At 39.3% G+C, this 20,093-nt stretch overlaps 1 protein-coding gene across 4 annotated transcripts in view; it reads left to right on the top strand.

The window, feature by feature from the left end:
* Nucleotides 1-20,093, top strand: part of EHF (ETS homologous factor) — a 50,017-nt gene that overhangs the window by 16,403 nt on the left and 13,521 nt on the right. Inside the window, exon 1 of one of the 4 annotated variants that reach the window (XM_061998257.1) lies at nucleotides 5,059-5,101. The exons of the other annotated variants lie outside the window; for them this stretch is intronic. The gene's annotated coding sequence lies outside the window, so the exon portion shown is untranslated. Of the gene's footprint in view, nucleotides 1-5,058; nucleotides 5,102-20,093 lie in introns of those variants that run through there. 4 annotated transcript variants of the gene reach the window in all.

The following is a 20,093-nucleotide window of genomic DNA, read 5'->3' as shown; positions in this document are numbered from 1 at the left end:
ATGAATCTCTTTCCCAGAGCATGGACAGTTTTGCACTGATTCTTCCAAAGATTCTTGTATATTTTTTTCTGCAAGCTCTTACATTAACAGGTCCGTGCTGGATTTTACCTTTTCCTTTACCTTTAGACTCTCACAATGAGAGAAATCACAGTGACATTTCCAAGAAAACATCCAACCCTTGATCTGCAATGTGTTTAAGGGTTAAGATAAGAGCTTCTCCACTGCAGCAGGAGAAGTGGTGCTTAAGGGGTATTTTCTGACTGGCAGCTGTCTTTACATGGAAAGGAATTTAAGGGAGCTTCTAAACAGCTGCGTTACTCGATTACCTCCAGTTTACACCAAGTGAAGGTCTGTCTGACAACTAGGATTTCTGTGAAGAAGTTGAAGAAATACTAGTATATGCAAACACAAACTTTATTGGTTTAGAAATGGAACCTTCATAGAATTGTACACAAAGCTTGCCTAGCTACTTATTGTTACTTCCTTTACTTATAATTTATCCAAATGGTGACCAGCAGAGTTACAATGGGCTTTTGAGGATGAATATGTTTGGTAAATCCAGAGAAAGTGCTTGGGCTCTTTTCTAGATGGATGCTACCATTTTTTCTTATTTTTAGAAAAAATATTTTTGCTTCTCTTCTGGGAGAAAGGGGATCTGTTTTACAGAACTGCTAAGAGCCAGGATTTGAAATGGAAATAAATGAGCACTGTGTTTCACCTCTATCTTGATCTTTTTAGGACTCCCATATAAATAAGGATAATAATTTATTACATTCTCACTTCACTAGGGAAGCACAAATATAAATGAATGTTTTCATGCAATATTAATACTGTAATATTAGTGCTAATGCATGAATATAATGTTATACACTAATGTACATGTATTAAGTGTTTATTTACATGATAGATACCTGTGTTACTATAATACCTCAAATACCATGAGGATGATACCTTTTCTTACCCCTGTAAGAAAACTCATGAGGAAATGAACAGAAGTTTTCAGAATGAATTTGATTCATGTGCAGTAAATCCAGCTCAGGGCCACTCCCTGAACGCATAGAATTGGCTGGCTTCTCTTTCAATGAATACTGTGGTGTTTAGGTCTCAAGTACAGTACCTCCTAACTTGTCACAAGGTTAATAATTTTCCTCTAGTTCTATTTCTTGTATATGATTTGTGGGTTTGGAATAAGTGATATGCCAAGATAGCTCTTTCAGCATTGGATATCCTGTGGGTTAAGCCCGTGAACGAAACCTTTAGATTGCTTAAAATAGACCTCCGCTGGTTAGAGCAGTTGCTGGGCCAAGCAGGAGTTTCGCTGGAAAATGTGTTTTTCAGGGACAGTAGAAGCAGAGGAACAGCCTTTGTTAGCTGCTGGGAAAGCCCTGTGAAGCCAAGAAGTTGGGAACACTCAGTGCAGATGGAAGCTCAGGGAATGTGGTACTTCATCATGGAATCCATTGTGTGGACTATGGTTTGTCAGCGAGTTTTAAACTTGGTAATTTTGGCTAGAGTTTATTTGGAATGGCAAAGAGCACATCGTTAACTCAACAGCCCATGGTAATCAGTCCTTGCTTCAAAAATAAATGTTATGGAGCTTTCCAAAGAGAAGGCAGCAATATTTTTCAGTGTGAATACAAATAACAGCATATTTTCCCCCATCTTTTTAAAATTATCAGGGAAACTTGCACTATTATGGATGACAATTATTGAAAGTTTGGTTGCAAATGAAATATCTATGATTGAAAATTTCAGTTTAGCCAAACACCTAAGAGCTAGATTTTGTCAAACTGTAAAGAAAATAATTACAAGGTCTTGCAAGCCCAAGTAAAGGGCAACCTTAGTACCAGGTGGTACTTGCCTATATCACTGAACATAATGCAGAAACAGTATCTATCTTGTTCCTCCTGGCTTCTCTGGTGATATTTTTATGAAAAGCACATTGTTTTACTGCAAATTTTAGGAATCACTTATAATTTTTCTGCAACACCATGAAGGCAGGAACACCATACCCTGAATTCTCTGATTGTTTGGCATTTCTAACCTACGTATCAGCTTTTTTATACTCTCCTTTGGATAATACACTGGAATTTAATAAATGAAACAGATTAATATTAATGGAAAAGTAGAATTACCATGCATTTTTTTCTGTTTTCATCAGGTGTCAGACACTACAGCAACAGACGCCAATTTAAGAATCTAGACAGATTTAGATAATTTACTTGATGCTTGATGGCTATAATTAAATTAATTCTGGGAATCTGCACTGACACTTCTGCCACAGTGTGAATGTGGCCTCCTAGCTCCTAATTATAGAGGTTTTCATGTTTTCTCAGCCACCTAGAATTGTGCGGGGACCAAAATAATGTTAATTTTGTGGCTGCAGTGCTGGAGAAGGATACGCAGAGGCAAAGGTTTTCCTGTCTCCAAAAGCCACCCATAATCCTCTCTATGCTCAACCACATGTTCATGTCAATAAGCATCCTTGGGAGCACAGGGACAGTGCATCTGGACAGGCAGGGCAGCAAATTCAAGGAGCCACCACCCTGTGTGGCACCCTGCCTTTGAAAATAGCACACTGCTAAATAATGCATGCTGGTGTGCTGGCCAAGTTAGCCTCACCTTGCCCAGACTTGTTGGTACAATGTGCTTTTTTGTCTGTCTGGGCTTAGCAACTAGATCTGTTTCTGCCCTTAGGAGCTGAGACAGAAAAGGCTTACAGACATACAAACAGAAAGTGACACGCCAGTCTGAGTACTGTATTTGAACCAAATTTCTGCTGATCTGCTGGTGCCCCTTCTAGCAGTAGGAAAAGTCTGATTTCCCTAGCTATATTGAGATCCAGTGATCACATCCTCCTGTAGTATTTCTGCAGCAAATGGATGAGGTGTTTTCCAGTGTGACTCTTTAATCTCCTGTGTTTAGCTCAGTAAAGAGCTAAAGACGTAAGAGGCTGGTTCCTTGTTAAAGATATCTTTCCTTGGAAGGGAAGTGCTCTTTATTGCTTTCTCACTCCTTGCTCAGTTCTTAGCTTTTACCTGTTCTCCTGCTCTGATTGATTATTCATGCTGTTACGATAAGAAGAAATCATTTTGATGATGAAAGCTTTAGTGTAAAGACTCACCAAGACATGAACTGGTATGAAAATACCAGTTTCAGTGACACAAATGCTTGGAAAAAATCTTAACAGGTATTAGACCTACTTGTAGAAAAACTAGACCTACTTGGACTACTAATAAAAAACCTGCAAATAGTTGCCTAGCTGTTTTCAGTGACATCCTCAGTCCTTAGCATTGTAACTACAAGACAATACTGCTCTCCAAGATGGACATTTCTAGCCTGTCTTTCTTCCTCAAAGACAACTTTCTTTGATAGGTAAGAATAGGTGAGCAGCCATGACTATAACCCAAGTAAAAAACAATGGGATCTTCCCCAAAACACTTGAATGCAGACGCACCTTAATTGTGTGAATAAAAGTGACTTGGGTTTTAATGTAATTGGTGTTACTGTGGATGATAGGATTAAAGATGACATTCCTTGAGCCTGAGATCCACTGTGTATATTGAAATCAGATTTGGCATAAGTAGAACCTACGAAATGTTTCCTCTTCACTGACAATGAGCCTTGATTAATAATTAATAGTATCTGTGGATGGTGAAGGACAACTCATTCCCCATGTTTGGTAAATCTAGCATTGAGAATGCTTGTCAGTGTCTGTCGGAAGGAGATTTATGATGAGATCTGGAACCAAAAGTGAACAAAGACTGGAAAATTCACTTTACACAGAACACTGAATGGTCACTCTATAATAATATTCGGCATTTCTTGTGTTTTATGCATACAAATTGACAAAACCTCAGAACCTCCCTATGTAACTGCCTTTTTAGCTGGTTTTGTGTTAGATGCCTTTTCTGACTAGTGAAATAATGACAGACAGATGATGGTTCATGTTTTTGCTTAGGCAACTTGTTTCCTGCCTAGATTCATGGTTGCAAGCTAGAAGGGTAACTCATACACAGTTAAGGAAAACACTGGAGTCATAACTCTTAGAAGTGTCCTTCAAGCACAGATCTTCCACGAGGAAACAGACTTTCCTTGCTTTTCACCCCAGTTGAGAGCTGGACCAATGACCAAATTAGTGGAAAACCTCTAATGCAATGCCCAGGTAGTGGCTCTGAGGGACAAGTTAAAATATTTTGCTGGATTTCTATGGGTTGTGAAGCAGGTGCCTTAAGAAAAGTTTTACCTTTCCCCTCCTGATCTTAACTCTCAGAATTAGAAAGGTTAAAAGCAGAGAAAGGTAAAATTGAGCACTCATCTGCCGATTTTCTGCCCCGCTGACCTGGATGTAACTGAGCTTTCATACCCAACCCCATACACACATGCAGTGATGAGGTTTTTTTTCCTCATTTTGTTTTCACTTTCTCAGAGAACCAGAGAAGTCGGAAGACCCCTCCTTCTGCAGACTCATGCTTTTCGCAGTATGCTCAAGGTACGAAAAGAAAGAACTAGGGCCATGATATTGGCTCACACAGTCCACCTCCCTGTCAGCACAAAGTTATTCCATATGGTGCATCTCCTAATGTTATTTCCAGACTTGTGTTTAGGACATTCCCGCTTTTCGCTTCTCCTCGTTCTAATGATAATCTCCCTATCTACCTGAAGTAACCTTCATTTAAAAAAAAAAAAGAAAGAAAAAAAAGGGATGGTCTTAGAAAAACAACTACAAAGAAATCAATCCCTCATCCATTACCAGGTTTTTCTTTTGTTCTGGAGCCACACGTGTAACCTGGTTAGACCTGTTCTCTTTGCATGCTGAGGACTGAGCTGGCCTTATGCAAATGTACCCAGCCCCATCTTGGCTGTTGTTGGTGCAGGCCCAATCAGACGAATGGGAAGTGACCTCAGGAATTCCCCTATTGGCTGCCCGACTGTTCAGCAAAATGTTTTAAAATTAATATCACATCCATTTATCTTCACTCCTGGGAGTCTTTTAGGACACATAACCTAGTTCCTGTGTTTACCCAGACTACGATTCTGTAGACAGTTTTCCCATTGCCTCAGTAAAGGATTTCAACTCCAGAATCTGCAGCTAGATGAGGTAAGGTGTTTGGGGTATTGCTTTGTTTTGTTTTTAAATACACTTCCCTTAAATTAACACCAGCTGATACAAAAAAGAGAAGGGTATCCTGGACTCATGGTCACTCTACTGAGCCACTCCCTTCCCACTTTTCGAACAACAGCTAAGCCCCTTTGATCAAGAGGCTTTTTAAACTCATAATAAAAACTTCTATTTTCCTATTTTGAGCTTCTGTTCAAACCTTCTAAACAAAACTTCTGTTTAACTAATTCTGCCATGGTTATGTTTCATTGGGGCTGGATCTGCTGCCTTTACTTTTCACTGACTTTGAACTGAGCCAGTGGCTTTGTCAGGGTTACTCAGATTTTCCTGAGGATCCTTTTCATTATGATACATCAAATAATATTCCAGGTCCTCAATCTCTTGCTTTTGTCTGCAGAGTATTCATCTGTTGAGTAAGGCAAGGGGTGAAAAAGGAAGCCTTTTCAACACCATTGACAGAGCTGGGTTGCAGAACTGGGGGACTTTAAAGTGATAGTGTTTCTATTGCTTTTACTGATGAGTATCTTGATAGTGATTGTGCTGATAACAAAAAAATCCTGACGTACATTTATAATTTGGCTTGATTTTATCCTCAAGGCAATTTCTTGGCAGTTCTTGTGGCAAGGGATGAGGGCGTTCTGCTGATCTTAGCCCCTTTTAAGCTAAAGTACTGCACAGAACCCAGCTCAAGCACTGCTTAGGTAAATACAGTGTGAGTAGAGGCCTGCAGTGTCTTTGCCTGTTTAATTTGTTCCCCCCTTCCAACAGTAATTTTACTTGAATAGAATCAGAATTGGCCCCTTGAGGTATAGACAGAGCTGTTTAAGTAATGGTAGAAATGAACGCAAAGAAAAAGCTGCTTATGTTGTTTTTGTAAAATATGTGTAATGGGCCCCGTCAAAATCAACATATGATTTTAGGCAGATAGTGTTGTGTAAATAGTTATAAAGTTACTGAAGTTTATCAGTAAATGCTTTTGAATTACTTCATTTAAAAATATATGTAACCTAAAGTACATCCAACTATCCTGTTTCCCTTTTCTTCAGACAATGGAAAGCAGTTCATAGTGACAAAAATTAACCTTAAGGTTAAAGTTTCATTTAGTGTTTTTACTTGTAATTGTGTCACATGGGATGGTGTTAAATACACATCTTGCACCAGTATTTGCAGTAATTTTTGGAAATTCTAGTAGAATCAAAAATTACACTCCTTAAAGTTTCAATAGCAAATTTGCCAGTAGTAATCTAAACCACGTTTCTGACACCTGTTATGCCCTATAGAAAATACCAGAGCTGGAAAACAAGGTAGTTTTCTATTTAATGCAAATGCAGAAACCAAAGAATAGTTGCAATTAAAACTAGAAAAACAACAGGATTAAAGTATTTCACTGACAAATATCACAGTGATAGTCTAATTTTGGACTTGTACAGTTTTCAAAAATAGAAGTAGTTGTTGTGATTACAACATAGAACTTCCCCGAAGTTTTCACAGTTTAGATAGGTGACTTGAAGTAGAGCTTATCTTCTAGAAAACTTCAAATCTTGAAAGAAAAAAACCCAAACCCAAAATTCAGAAGTCCAACAGTGTGAAATTAAAGAGAGATTTTCAAAGAGCCCCACCAGTTAAACATCATTCCTCTGAAAACATCTCTTTTTCAGTCTGATGTGGTCTAGCTTCAACATTCAACCATCTGATTTTGTTGTCTCTTGATGTGTGAAGTTCCTCTGGGTGGCAAATTTTTGTTCCTTGTGTGTGTACCTGGGGACAAGCCTTTCCTTAGCCTGGTCTTTGTATTAGTCTAAGCTCCATAGACTATTCCTTCTGATGGCGAAAACTTGCACTATGGTGAAAATCCCCAGGACCTCAACCTGTACTACTTTAAGCTTTTCCATCTTTTAATCGCTTCAGTTGTCACCATTAAGTTTTCAACATCTGCTAGGAAATGTGGATGTCAGGACTAGACACAGGCTGTAGGAACAGCAGCGCCAAACACAATGGTAATATGAGGTGATATACTGGGAGTTCAGGGCCGGGGATTTATAAAGTGTACTCAAGTCACCATCCTCCAGACCCACCCTTCTTGCCTTTGAGCATTGGTCCTACATGCAAAGATGAAGTTAGCATTAGTAGAGTTGATATTGTCATGTTTAAAGCCTATAAAGATGGTAAAAAGTCATAGTAGTAAAAGATCTCATATCAGAGCAGAATAATGCTTTGCTTGCCCTGGTATAAATTAAACAATCCTTCACAACAATTTATAGGGTCACTATCTCTCATGGTGAGATCAGGTAACAGAATGTGGTCTGTCTAACATGGGATATTATAACCCTCTTGTCACCTGAGAGAGTACACCATGATATTGCCATAGTAATTTCACATTACTTCAGATAGTCTCCAGGGGCTGTGAGTTTTCAGCAGTGGTGGAAACAGACCATAGGACAGTTGGACAAAGACAAAATAAAACCATTTGGCTCCAACTGAACTTCCTTAAATTTTCTTTTCATTCCAAATGAATTTTATTGTGAATGTCAGTACTTGTTCTGTCTGGGAGGTGCAAGGTAACAAGTTGCAATGGAGAGAGATCAAGCTAAAAAGGAAAAATCATCCAGAGACACAGATAAAGAGAGATTAGAGAGGAAAAAGGAGGATTTTTGTAGGTGTGTCTTTGTCCAGACAGGACTGACGTGTTAGTCTGTTGCCTGTCCCACAGCAATTCACACCAAAAAAACCCTGCAAGGATGAAATTCTACACCTGGTGAAGAAGTGAATATTTATGTACAGTTCTCACAGAAAAGGATTAATGATTTTATTGCCTCAGTGAACTCAGAGAACTACCCATGAGCCATGACAACTTTCCAGAATCGGTGCTTACCATCCCACCCTTGTTCAGACCTTACACACTCCTTATAAACGTGTCTCACTCTCAGGACCAAATCACTTAGTCTTTTCCCAGGAAAACTTTCCATTGACTGCAGTGTAGTCTGCATCTATTCTGTGGAGTCTATAGTTATGTGATTTCTCCTGCTGTTTACTTGCTTAGATTCAGTTCCCACCCTAGGGTCCAAGCTCTTCCTGACATACGACATTGCTCCACGAACTGGAGCAATGACCTACTGTATGAAGAGATAGGTTGGAAAGTGGGTGCTACAGGACAGACTTGTCTAGTTCAAAAATTATTCACTGTGCCTAGACCAAGCTATGAATAGAATTGAATGACCTTTTCTTATTCTGATGTTAAAATGACCACCCTTTATAGGATTTTCTGTGGTCTTGCCACACTCTCTTTCTCATCAGCCTTCCTACAGTTGTAAACTAGGTGTTCTTGTTGAGGACTAGGAGTTCCTGTGGCAAGCAGCACCTAAAAAGAAAAGGGTCACAAACTTAATTGTCAGTTGTCATTGCTAATGACACACGATGTTAGGATGTGGCAGAACCAAATATAAAGGCTTTGCCGAGCATGAGGAAATAAACAGAAATGCTAACGATTTTTTAAGCTTGAATAGTTTGTGGTGTTTAGTGAGGTCAGGTCCCTATCCAGTCTTACAGCTTACTTACTACTGGAATTTTAAGCATAAGCTCACAGAGTGTTCTTCCTAATAAGTGTCTCGTGAGATCCAGTGAAGTCCAGCACCATATTCAACAAAGTGCTCTGACTTCAGCCACTTAGCCAGCAGAGTGCTCAAGTGTGCTCCAAGATCACTAACCAGAAACGTGTGCCTCTCTTTCTCCCTGTCCCTGCCTACAATACACTGCAGCTCATATGTATTTTTGCCCTGATGAGCGAAGGAGTTTTCAAGAAAAGGGCACGTTGCAAACTTGGTTAAGAGTTAAATTCCTAAGTAACACTGCTGATAGAAAGGATAAGCACAGAAGGGTTTGTTCACGCAGGTGGTATATGGAAAAGTAAGCACTGATTTATTTTCTGTGGAAGTCATCAGGAGTCTTTCTTAGTATGAGAGCTGCTTTGATCTCTACTGGGAATACAGCTTACACCAAATCCCATACTGAATGCCTAAAATACTTGGGGCATTTGTTGGTCATTGGTCCATAGATGGGCGAGAATGAGTAAACATGGCGTCACATAGCTAGTGGAGCAATCAACTGATATTTGGCTCTTCCCTCTGAGGAAGAGCTCTCGAAAGATCCCTTTCCAAAAGCTAACATTGCATGCAGTTATTAGTACCTATTCCTCTGCTGATCTTGTGAAATGTGCTCCATGGGAAAGAGTACGGGAACTTGTAGACAAAACAGCTATCTGAGGCTGGATAATGACTGGTTATAGACCAGTAAGATGGGTCAATAAAAGAGACATGCTTTTCAGGGGTGAAAAGAAAGTCATTCTACTTAAAGGATCTGCAAACAGGTAGAATAAAATAAAAGTTGCTGCCTATTATGGAGACATAAAGACCTGAGATAGTTCCTCAGCTCACAGACATAGCCAAAAGAGTCTCCTGAGCCCTTACTAGTCTGTAAGGGCCAACAAACTATGTGTAAAAACAAGCTTTCTTTTCCAAATTACTAGTACCATCATCAGAAGAATTGGTTTTGTTTTTTAAAACCGCTCTGAGTTTTCTTTAATCTAGCAACGAGCAGGTAACTAATTTATATCATTATATAGTTAACAAACCCATCTCAATCTGCCCAAGATGTTATGGTCAGGAATCAGACTAAACCTATGATATAACGATTACCTCCAAACTTTCTTGATAATATTTTGCTGAAACAAATAATTATTATTACATAACAACTTAGAAGCTTGCATCTTGATGATGCAGTTTCAGGGAATGCTTGGTTAAGCAATTGTGGCATAGATTAACATGGCTATAGAGGGGCTTTGTCAGGGACACATTCAAAGGCACTGGTCTCAACCCTTTTGCAGTAGAATCTTATGTGCTGCTCACATAAAAAAGACTTTACTCATAATATTCACAGGGAGCTGCCCTGATAGCAGAAAGGAAAAAAATTCAGAAGACTGAAATAAGGTGATTAGATGAGTAAGATAACCTTACAGACTTATCAAGTGTGGGATGTAGAAGATGAAATAGCTGTAGTTTTTCCTCCTTTCAGTGATTTGTAGATATCCTTACACCCCCTAGGACTTTTTTTGATGGAGATGTAATCCTTTGTAAGAACAGGCAGAAATTTCTCTTCCCTCTTTAAAATCTCAAATGATTAAATGTTTCTGGATGATAGTGAAATTGTAGCCAATCCAGTCAACTCTCCATCTGCCCGTAGCCGCTCCTGACGTGCGTATGCTCACACAAACGCACTGTACTAAGCCCTTATCTCCAGCATAGGCTTCCTGGCTTCACTTTTTATAATAGAAATTAAAATGTTTGTCCCAGCTTCAGCTGACTTGGTTGCTAATCTGAATAACTCTATTTAATCCTTTAAAATACCAGGCTATTTGTGTTTGGTATATACGTGTATTTTATCTGTTGCCTGTTGCTTTTGCTCTGTGCCGCAGTAGCTTTTCTTGCAGGTATATGCCCAAGGCTGCCCTTCCCCAAACACCAGACTGTAGGCAGCAGGCCTGCAGATCCAGCAATAGCCAGGCTCTTCTCTGCTGGCAGTGATATAATGCATGGATGCACAGCCTCAAAGGTGTTAATATAATCAATGCTGCTATACATGTGACAAGCTAATAGGGCTTTGGGTCATTTAGAACCAAGGTATCAGCCTTAAGCTATGACACATCTCTAATATTTAAAATATTAAGAGGATTTAATAATTAAAGTTAAAAATAAAAGAAGAAAAAGACTCCACAGCAACTAAAAACAGCTGTTGTAAGGAACTATGATAACACTTCTTTCCTACAACAATGTAAAAGTTGGTATAATTCACATAGTAATAAAAATGCTTTTGAAGAAAGCAGTTATTTGAAACAGTCTGGAAATATTTTTATTGGTTCTGTTGGTGGAACCTGTTCCAGTTAGCTTGAGGACTGAGATACATACCTGTACAGAGGAGCAGAAAGAACTGAGGGAAGCAAGCTTTTTAACTTGTTTCTGACTCCTCCAGCCTCCATCCTAGAGATCAACCACAAAATCCGCAGTTGCCCTAAGATCTTGCACTGTTGTGCCACAGGTAGATAATTGAAGACGATGTTTTTGTTTGTTTTATTTAAAACATATTGTTTTTTGTTTCAAAAAAACTTCCATGGCCAGGTCAGCCAGTCTGACTAAGTATAAGTTAAAAAATGAGAGGAATAAAACAGGAAAAAAAGGAGAAAATTAGATACAATAAGAAGTAAAAAGGAAGAGAAAGAATAGCAGCAATCAGCAAAAGAGGAGGAACAGATTTGCAAACGTAACATCTTAGCTAACATTTGACACAGTAAAATCTGTTATTCTACACAGGTTGCATTTCAGGATTACTGTGGTGAGGCTTGCTGAGGGTTCCCTGGTGACCATTTGCACAACAGCCGTGCAAGGCGAGTTTATTGCTCCCAGTGCAGCTGCTCTATGGTGACATTGCTGCCCGTTTCAGTAATATCGCAGTTTAGTATTTGTTATTTTCTGTCTTTTACAAACCAGTCTGCTTACCAGGCCGAGTTGCACTTTTGTCACTTGAATAACTTGAACATAGGTTTTTACATGTCAGTTGATCGAGATGAGGATTATCCCTCTCTGTTGCCGGTGAACTTGTTTTTAAAGATTCTTTTCTTTCACTGTGATTAAAAAAAAATAAAGGAAAAAAACCCTCCACACCTTGAAATAGTCAAAGTTCCACAGAATAGATATTTTTCATTTCAGCCATCTTTGCCTAGGAATTTCTAGCTCGTTTTTAGCATCCTACAGCTTTTTTGATTTAATATTTCAAGTGTAGATTTCATCATTTGGCTAACTTAACATTCAAATCTCTACCAGGCACAGAATAGCCATGGTGCACAGGAGAATCTTGGTTTCAGTCTGAATGGGTCTCTATTTTTTATAAAAATGAGAAAAAATCCACAGTCATCCTAACTCATCTAAAGGTTGAAATTTTTGCTCGCCATGTGATGCAATGGGTAGCAATGGAGCTTGAGTGGGAAGATAGAATAGAATCATAGAATGGTAGGGGTTGGAAGGGACCTTTAGAGATCGTCTAGTCCAACCCTCCTGCAGAAGCAAGTTCACCTAGATCAGGTTGCACAGGAACATGTCCAGGTGGGTCTTGAAGACCTTCAAGGAAGGAGACTCCACAACCCCTCTGGGCAGCCTGTGCCAGGGCTCCCTCACCTGAACAGTGAAATAGTTTTTTCTTATGTTTAAGTGGAACTTTTTGTGTTCCAGCTTCATCCTATTACCCCTTGTCCTGTTGCTAGCTACAATAGAAAAAAGGGATGTCCCAACCTCCTGACACCCACCATTTAGATATTTGTAAATGTTAATAAGACAGATTAGGACTGACTTGTCCATTGACTTGCTATATGACTTAAGCAAATAATTTCAGCACCGTGTCTCAATTTTCCTATTTATAATAAGGAGGCAATGCTTGTTCCTTCCTTAATTTCTGTGCCTTAATTTACTGCCTTCGCTGTGTGAGCTCTTCCTTTTCTGCTGTACAGACTGACAGTGTTTCAGCAGTTCTTCCATCACCTTAGAAGCTTTTACAGTAGCTGAGCCCTGCAGGCTTAATTTTTGTAAGAACTTTCAGTTCCCAGTTCCTCAGTTCCCAGAGCAGTACCTTCTTCTGCTGGGCTTCATTTTTTTAAAAAAAATTCTTTTTTAAAAAGTCGTAGATTAAATGTTGGAGTGTGTGCAGATTCGTATGGGAAAGCAAACCTCCCTACTGCTTCAGGTTTTCTTTCTCTCTCAAGAAAAGTCCTTTGCTCCTGACAATTTGTTCCTTTTTTTCCTCCGAGTTTTCAAACCACTGTGTCTCAGATGATTTTTCTTTATGTATTTTGTATGACACCTCTTCTAACCTGCCTTAGAATGGTGTGTTACTTTGACCTGCTGAGGCTTCAGTTGATGGAAAAGTACAGTATTGAGCTCTCCCCCTGACACCACGCTACTCTGTGGCAAAGGATTATTTATGAAGTGGGAGAGAGTTCACCTAAGAACCGAAAGATTATGTTTGTACAAAACCCAAATGGAAAAGTTCTATTGTCAAACCGGCCCAGGCTGTTGAGGCAGATGCCTGGCTTTGCGCTTTTGTTTATATTCCAACAAATCAAAGCTGACCTGTGTTGTTATTGGAGTAGAGCAGCAGGTGCAAAAAAATAACTCTGCTGCCAACTCAAACGAAAGGGTAAGACTAATACCCTCTGGGAGGTATTGAAAAGATAACAGAGGGCCATGCCAACAACTGAATTAACGGCTGTATTTATGGTGGGTTTTACTTAATAACCTGTTCCTAACACTGACACATAAATACTCCATTGTTTAATGCAACCACTGGAGAAATCAATAGAAACAGGATGGGCAGCTCACGCTGTGCCAGGGGAGAAGGAGCGATGCGGTCAAGGTGCTGCTCCTCTAACTACAAGCAGGAGAGAGGAGGAAGCTGTTCCTGGCTTCTACAAAAGTGGGGGGACTTTGTTTCCCACAGCTTCTTCCCGTATCTAGAGAAGGTGGCTGCCGAGAAACTTGCTGCAAGGAAACTTGCTCTGAGTGGCTGGACTCGATGACCTTAAGGGTCTTTTCCAACCAAAAAGATTCTATGATTCTGTGTGACTTCATTCCTCCCATTTTCTCGTTGCTTTTAGTGAAGGCGGGGAGCATAAATGAGCCTCAGTGTATATGTCAATTACTGTCTCAGTGCCACATGACTCCAGAAGGCTGAGGGCTTCCTCGAAGTCCTGAGTGGAGGGGACTCGTGAGCTGCTGCTACACCCAGTGCTAAGGCAGGCAGCTCTTGTGCAGCCAGTGAAATGGGATGCCAGGGCAGAAGTCTTGTAATCTCGTATTCTTTACACAACAAATAGGGTATGAAGAAACTGCATGGATATAGCTGTGCTCCAAATAAATGTTTACTAAACACAGGCAAACATTCAAGTCTGAATTACAGTCGAAGGAAAGGTCCGTTGCAAGTTTTTGAAACACAGTCAAATTGAACTTGTTCAGTGATAGCCACCCACCTGGGAACACTTCCCTTTTCAAACAATTCCCCACTTTGGGATAGTGGGTAGTTTGAGAGAGGGATGCAGAGACAGCAGGCACCATGGCTGCAGCTGTCATGCAAGTGGGATCAGTGAGTTCCAGTTTGGCACTAGCAAACATGGCTGACCTGGACAGAGGAGTTAATAGCCATATAAACCTTCCCTGTCATCTACATGGAAGGAGCCTTCCCACCATGAGCCCTGCACTGCCTCCGATATGTCTCCTGGAAATAACCTTTTGCTATCATGCTGGCAAAAAACTGTTTGTCACGCAGGGAGTTGTGAGAAGGTATAAACTCTGCTATTGAACAGGTTAGTCCTCCAGCAAGTTATCTGGTTTAGGATAAAACGCGTTACGCTCAACTTCCAACTTCACCATCCTAGCTAATTTGTGCCCTGCCCCTCATGTTTCATGAAGAAACATAATTCATTTGATGATTGAATTAATTATTTGATGTTAAAAGAGCAGTCCCAATGGGAAAATTGTCATGTTCTTCAAGACACTTTCCTGGTTTTAGTGTCTGTTTCTAATTTTGTTCAGTTCTCACTCAGAAACCAAGCCCAAAGAAGAAATGTGCGGTTTCCAAGCAGATGCCCTTTATAAAACCAAAATGTATGAAACATAGTTTACAAAAAGGAAAAGAGGTATTTACAAGTATTGATTGTCATTGTTGAAAACTAGACTAGTCCCACAACAAAAGAGAAATGCTAGGGGTGATGGTGGTTAAAATAAACTTCATGAAATGCTGACTGCTACAGCAGCATATATCAGTCTCTATATCCGAGTGGCTGTTATATCAGAAGCACTTCAGCAGCTAATGAGAGGCAAACATGGATAAAACTCCATTATTATTGTTATTACCATCATTATTCAGTAACAGCCAAACAGGCTCCATTAGCGGCATGAAAAGCAGTTCCCTTGACGTGCTGTTAGACTTTAACATAAGGCAAAGAGAAGCTATGTAAGATCGAGGGAAGTGGTTGGGGAACCAGGGCCAAGGAAAAAGAAGAAGGTGTTAGAACATGATGGTAATATTTTGTTAACTGATGAGGTTCTTGCCTAATTATAGGTATGTGGCTTGTCAAGCTACAGGGGCATCTAGAGTGCTTTTTGGCCATTTGTATATTTAGTATATTGTAAGCAAAAGAAAGGTGTTTAGCAAAAGGAGATTAGGGAGATGAGCTGGCTCCTGGTTAGAGGAAGGATGTAACACACAGATAGGGAGGACTTGAAAGGAGGTAAAGAGTTGTTCTATGAGGTGTGGTATTAAGTGCTGAAAGAAGAATAAAGAGCAAAGGGAATTTTTCCAATTATTGTGTTTTCCAAGACTCTGTATCCCTGGGGCTAGACTGATGAATCTATGGCAAATTACTTCTAAATATTGAGGAAAAATGGCTGACCCAAATTATCATATACTTGCTAAGGTGGTGCAGATGATAATGAGAGTAGTACCATGTGTCTGTTAAAGCCATCCTTTGAAGCACCAACTTCCAAAAAAATTAAAGAGCTCGCTTTTTTTTGGTCAATTTTAAACAAATATATTTGTTTGTTCCAAGCATTCTAAGGGTACACAGATGTAAAAATGAACAAAATTTATCACAAGAAAGAAAACTTTGTCTCAGCTTGCTTATGTCTTAGCTCTGTGACTAGCAACCCCATTAGTAAGATACAAGCCTGTGCACAGGAGAATGTGCTTTTTAACAGCAAGATACGTGATGATATTTTGTTGTGTTCATGAACTATTGACATGGCAAGAAGAGGCATATCTAGGCTGTGATGAGGCAAGGAAGGATGTATCCCAAACACTGGATCCTTGTTAAGTGCCAGGTTCGGGTTCACTGTTTCCTCTGCTAAGGTAACGTAACTATGTGCAAAATTCATAACAGAACTATGTGCAAAAGTATCATCTTTTGGAAGCTAGCATTGTCAGACACATCGATGCCTTCAGGACTTTCCCTTCACACTTGGCCTTCTGTTTGCTTCTGCTTTAGGAAAACAAACAAACAAACACACAAAACCTCTTTAAAATTATCCCTTTTGTTTTCATTATACTAATGAGTACCTTGAAAATTGAAGTCAGTTCATATGAAGATTGCTGATTGTGAAAAAAGGGGTCAAAGAAAAAACAACCCATGAGACTTTGCATATCATCAAGTAAATGATCCCTTTTTTTTTTTTTTGCATTCATAAAGTGAACTTTGTTCTCTCTTAAAAAGGAAACTGAACTATGGTTTTGTCTTTAAATTACACAGTTAAGAGAGAGATAAGAGCCAAACCCAAACCCCGGAGCGGACTGATAGCTCAGATACAGATCTAGATCCTAACATTTCTATCCAAGCTTCTCTTTAGTTAAAACATATATGCAAGATTTTGAATCATCCACATGAACAAGTTAAAACAACCATCACATATCTCTTACAAAAGTAAGTGCATCATGAAAATAATATCTTTAGTAATAAAAGATTCCAATCAAGCTTTATTTGATTTTGTTTATCATGATCTTATCTGTACTGTAGTTAAACGATAAATGCTCCATTTCTATTAATCTTCATTTTTCTGGTCTTTCTGTTTACTTTCTCATATACATTAAATACACAAACTTCAAAGAAAACAAAGAAGAAACCCAACTCTTCCTTTCCACAAAAGCCCACAACAGTAAATGATCAAGGTTTCAATGTAGTCTCTGAAAGCTCACCTCAGTTTTGCACATGCAAAGGTGGGTTTATGCATATGAAACACAGTTGTATACACTGGAAATACAGAAGGTAGGGATGTGCAGTTCACAGTGATGTAGAAGGGAAAAAAAGATTGGCCTCACAACCCCAAACCAGAATCCTGAATACAAAGAGTTTTAGAGGTTATTTAAAATTCTTCCTTACAAAAATGATTCCTTGAACTTCACACTCACAATGTGATTCAGTAAAGAAATTTTGTTACTATGGCCCAAAGGTACGTATGATGGAATAAAAATGAAATCCATTAAACAGCATGTTGTACAACAAATAATGAGTGTGATCATAGCTCTGCTTCTTCTGAACTTTCTTCAAAGCTCTCAAAGAGTTTGGAAACAAATTTTTATGGGGTACATTTGCAATAGTATTAGTGGTGAGTCTTAAGATTATCATCAGTTTGGCCAAACTGCATAGTCTGTCACCTGAACGGTAACTTACAGTTCACAGCAAAGTGGTCTAAAGCTGAGGGGTTTTTTGTCAAGTGAACCCTGGCTGGGAATCAGCCTGCAGATGAGTTGTTTCTTTTCAGATGTCTCTATTTTTTAAGCACCAAACCAAAGTGATGGAAGCAAGGAAGTGTGTGATAGCTACATGTGGATCTACATGGCCAGAAGAGATCCTAACACACTACAGAAAAGGTCATATCTGAAAGTGAGCTGTTCCAGGCATGGTATCTTACCTAGGAATCTGGCACCAACACCATGGATGAGCCAGAGACCTTTGTTAAGTAGACAGATATGATAGGGCAATGTCAGGGTCAGCCATACCTCTGCTTATAGACATAGTGGCTCAGAATAAGACAAAGAGGGGGGGGAAGCACAATAGAAGATTCAAAGCTCATAGTAACATGCAAACGGGTTCTCAACATTCATGCATTCAGCCATTCTGCCTTTACCATCAGCAGAGATGCGAAATAGGTGGATGGAATGCAAAGTAGCTAATTGATCATGTTCATTGCAAGTGTGATGCTTATGTTTCTGCAGTAATCACATGTCTAAAGAAGGATCACCTGCTTTGTTGTACATATCCTTCATTTGTGGTGTCTCGAAAACTCAGCCTACTTGGTTGTATTTTGATTTTCAGGAAAAAGATTAAAATCCAGCTTCTGTTCCCTCTGCAGCTGCAGTTATTATCCAGTATCATTTATTTTAGATCACTGGTTATTTGACTATAATCCAAGTTGCAGTAAGTAATAATCTAAAATATTTATCATACTCTGTAGATACTTGTTCCATAAACTCTGAGCCCTGAAAAGCAGGGATTGTGTCTTCACTGTGTACATAACACACTTCAAAGAAAATGGGCCCAGGTGAAATCTACATTTGAAGTTCAGCCATGATGGTAAAAGGGGAAAAATGGGGAAGGATCCCATAGGTAAATAGCCAAAGGAGATCCACCCTTTTGGACACGCCAGGAGGAGCTGCACTGAGCTTGTCTCAGCTAGAAGTCACTCAGACTTTGCATAGCTTACAGGTGGAGTCATAGTTTAATAGTTTCAGACATTTTTGTGTGTGTGTGTGTTTTGCAGAGAGTAAATAGCTTTACAAACCAGGAGACTGTAGGCTCCCTTCCCCGTGGGCTTTGCACCTTGTCATATTTGTAATTAATGAGACCCTTAGTTCAATCCAGTGTTGTAACATAAGCAACCATACAAATCAATGTCAGAACAATCACTCCAGTTGCATACTTTGGGATTCACTCTGTCTCTTCTGTGTATTCACCTTTCATTCTGTGTTCAGCATTTTCTTGTCATTTAATAGGAGCTGTTCTTTCTGGTTCAAATAAAAGAGAAACTCATTATCTGGATGTTAAAACTCATTGGGTTGAATGTGGAAATGGGGATCGGAGAGCACATCTGTAGTGCAATAAAATAATTTGCATAGAGTGCACTATACCGTGTTCAAGGTTCAAGGATTTGTAAATAGGTTTTTCTGCAATACTGGATTTGCTGCATGGGCAGGCCACGGTTCCTTACTCTTTCCATTACTGCCAATTACTCAGAACGGTCAGGTAGTCGAGGTAGACAAGAAGAACAGAGCAAATGACCTCCTGTTACTGTCAGATTGCTCCATTGTGTCTTGCTCAAAGCTCCTCCTGGCCCAAGTGAGAACTTTCACTAAAGCCTTTAGGGATTGGACTTTGAATAACACCCAATATATTGAATACAGATTAAAAAAAAATCTTCTTAAATGCATTTATCCCTTCTCATAGGACTCTTTCTAGAAAGAATGTTGCTGAACATCAGTGCACAACTACATTTAATCCTAATGATTGAGTAAAGCATTATTTGCTTCCTCTCATAACTGTGCAATATTCCTAGTAGTGTTAAAAGATTATGCTCCAGAGATTATACTCCACTTCAGTGGAAAAGAATGGAAATGTATGCACAGATACCTGCAATGCACACACAAAGAGGCACATGTGCATATAAAAATGCATGTGTGTGTATATATGTATGATATTTCACATGTTCTTTCATTTATAATGTACCAAGTCTTAGTAGAGAGACAGATCATAAGGTCTTTATACTGTTTTCCAAAATTCCAGCTCAGCTAGAATCCCTTTTTAACATGGTTTCCGGAGGAAATGAGGCTTTTGTGGTTATTCTGTCTGTGTGTTGGCACTCGCATTTGGCCTGTAACAATCTTTGAGTCCCATCGCTAATTTTAATTAAATTTGATATGGGGGTAGAAGTTCCTCCAGGATTAATGAAAAATGTCTGCCAAGTACAAGAGGAAAATCTATTAATACTCCATCTGAAAGAAAGTAAAACTTGAGCTCATTCCTTTGAGACAATGAGACATTATGAATGCCCCAACCGTGGGAAAAACTTCAATCAGTGCTCACATCTTACTAGACACTAGAGAATCCAACCACAAGATACACATTCATAGGAAATCGGGCTTCATTAGTTCCACCATTCGCTTTGATACATGGCATATGATTAAAAGAAAACTGAACATGTTATGTGTCCTTCCCCTTGAGGCTTCACACCCTTTAGCCAGGTTTGTCTGTACACAAGGGAGATTTGAGGATTTAGCCCTAAAGTAATGAAGAACACACCCCTTCCAATATCCTGACTCAAAATCTTTCCAAGTATAGGATGAGACACTGCTATAAGCATAAATCTGCCATGAACTCATATCAAAGAAA

Source organism: Colius striatus, chromosome 6 (genome assembly GCF_028858725.1).
Source record: "Colius striatus isolate bColStr4 chromosome 6, bColStr4.1.hap1, whole genome shotgun sequence".
NCBI classification, from domain to species: Eukaryota; Metazoa; Chordata; class Aves; order Coliiformes; family Coliidae; genus Colius; species Colius striatus.
This window is presented reverse-complemented; position numbering and strand designations above follow the sequence as displayed.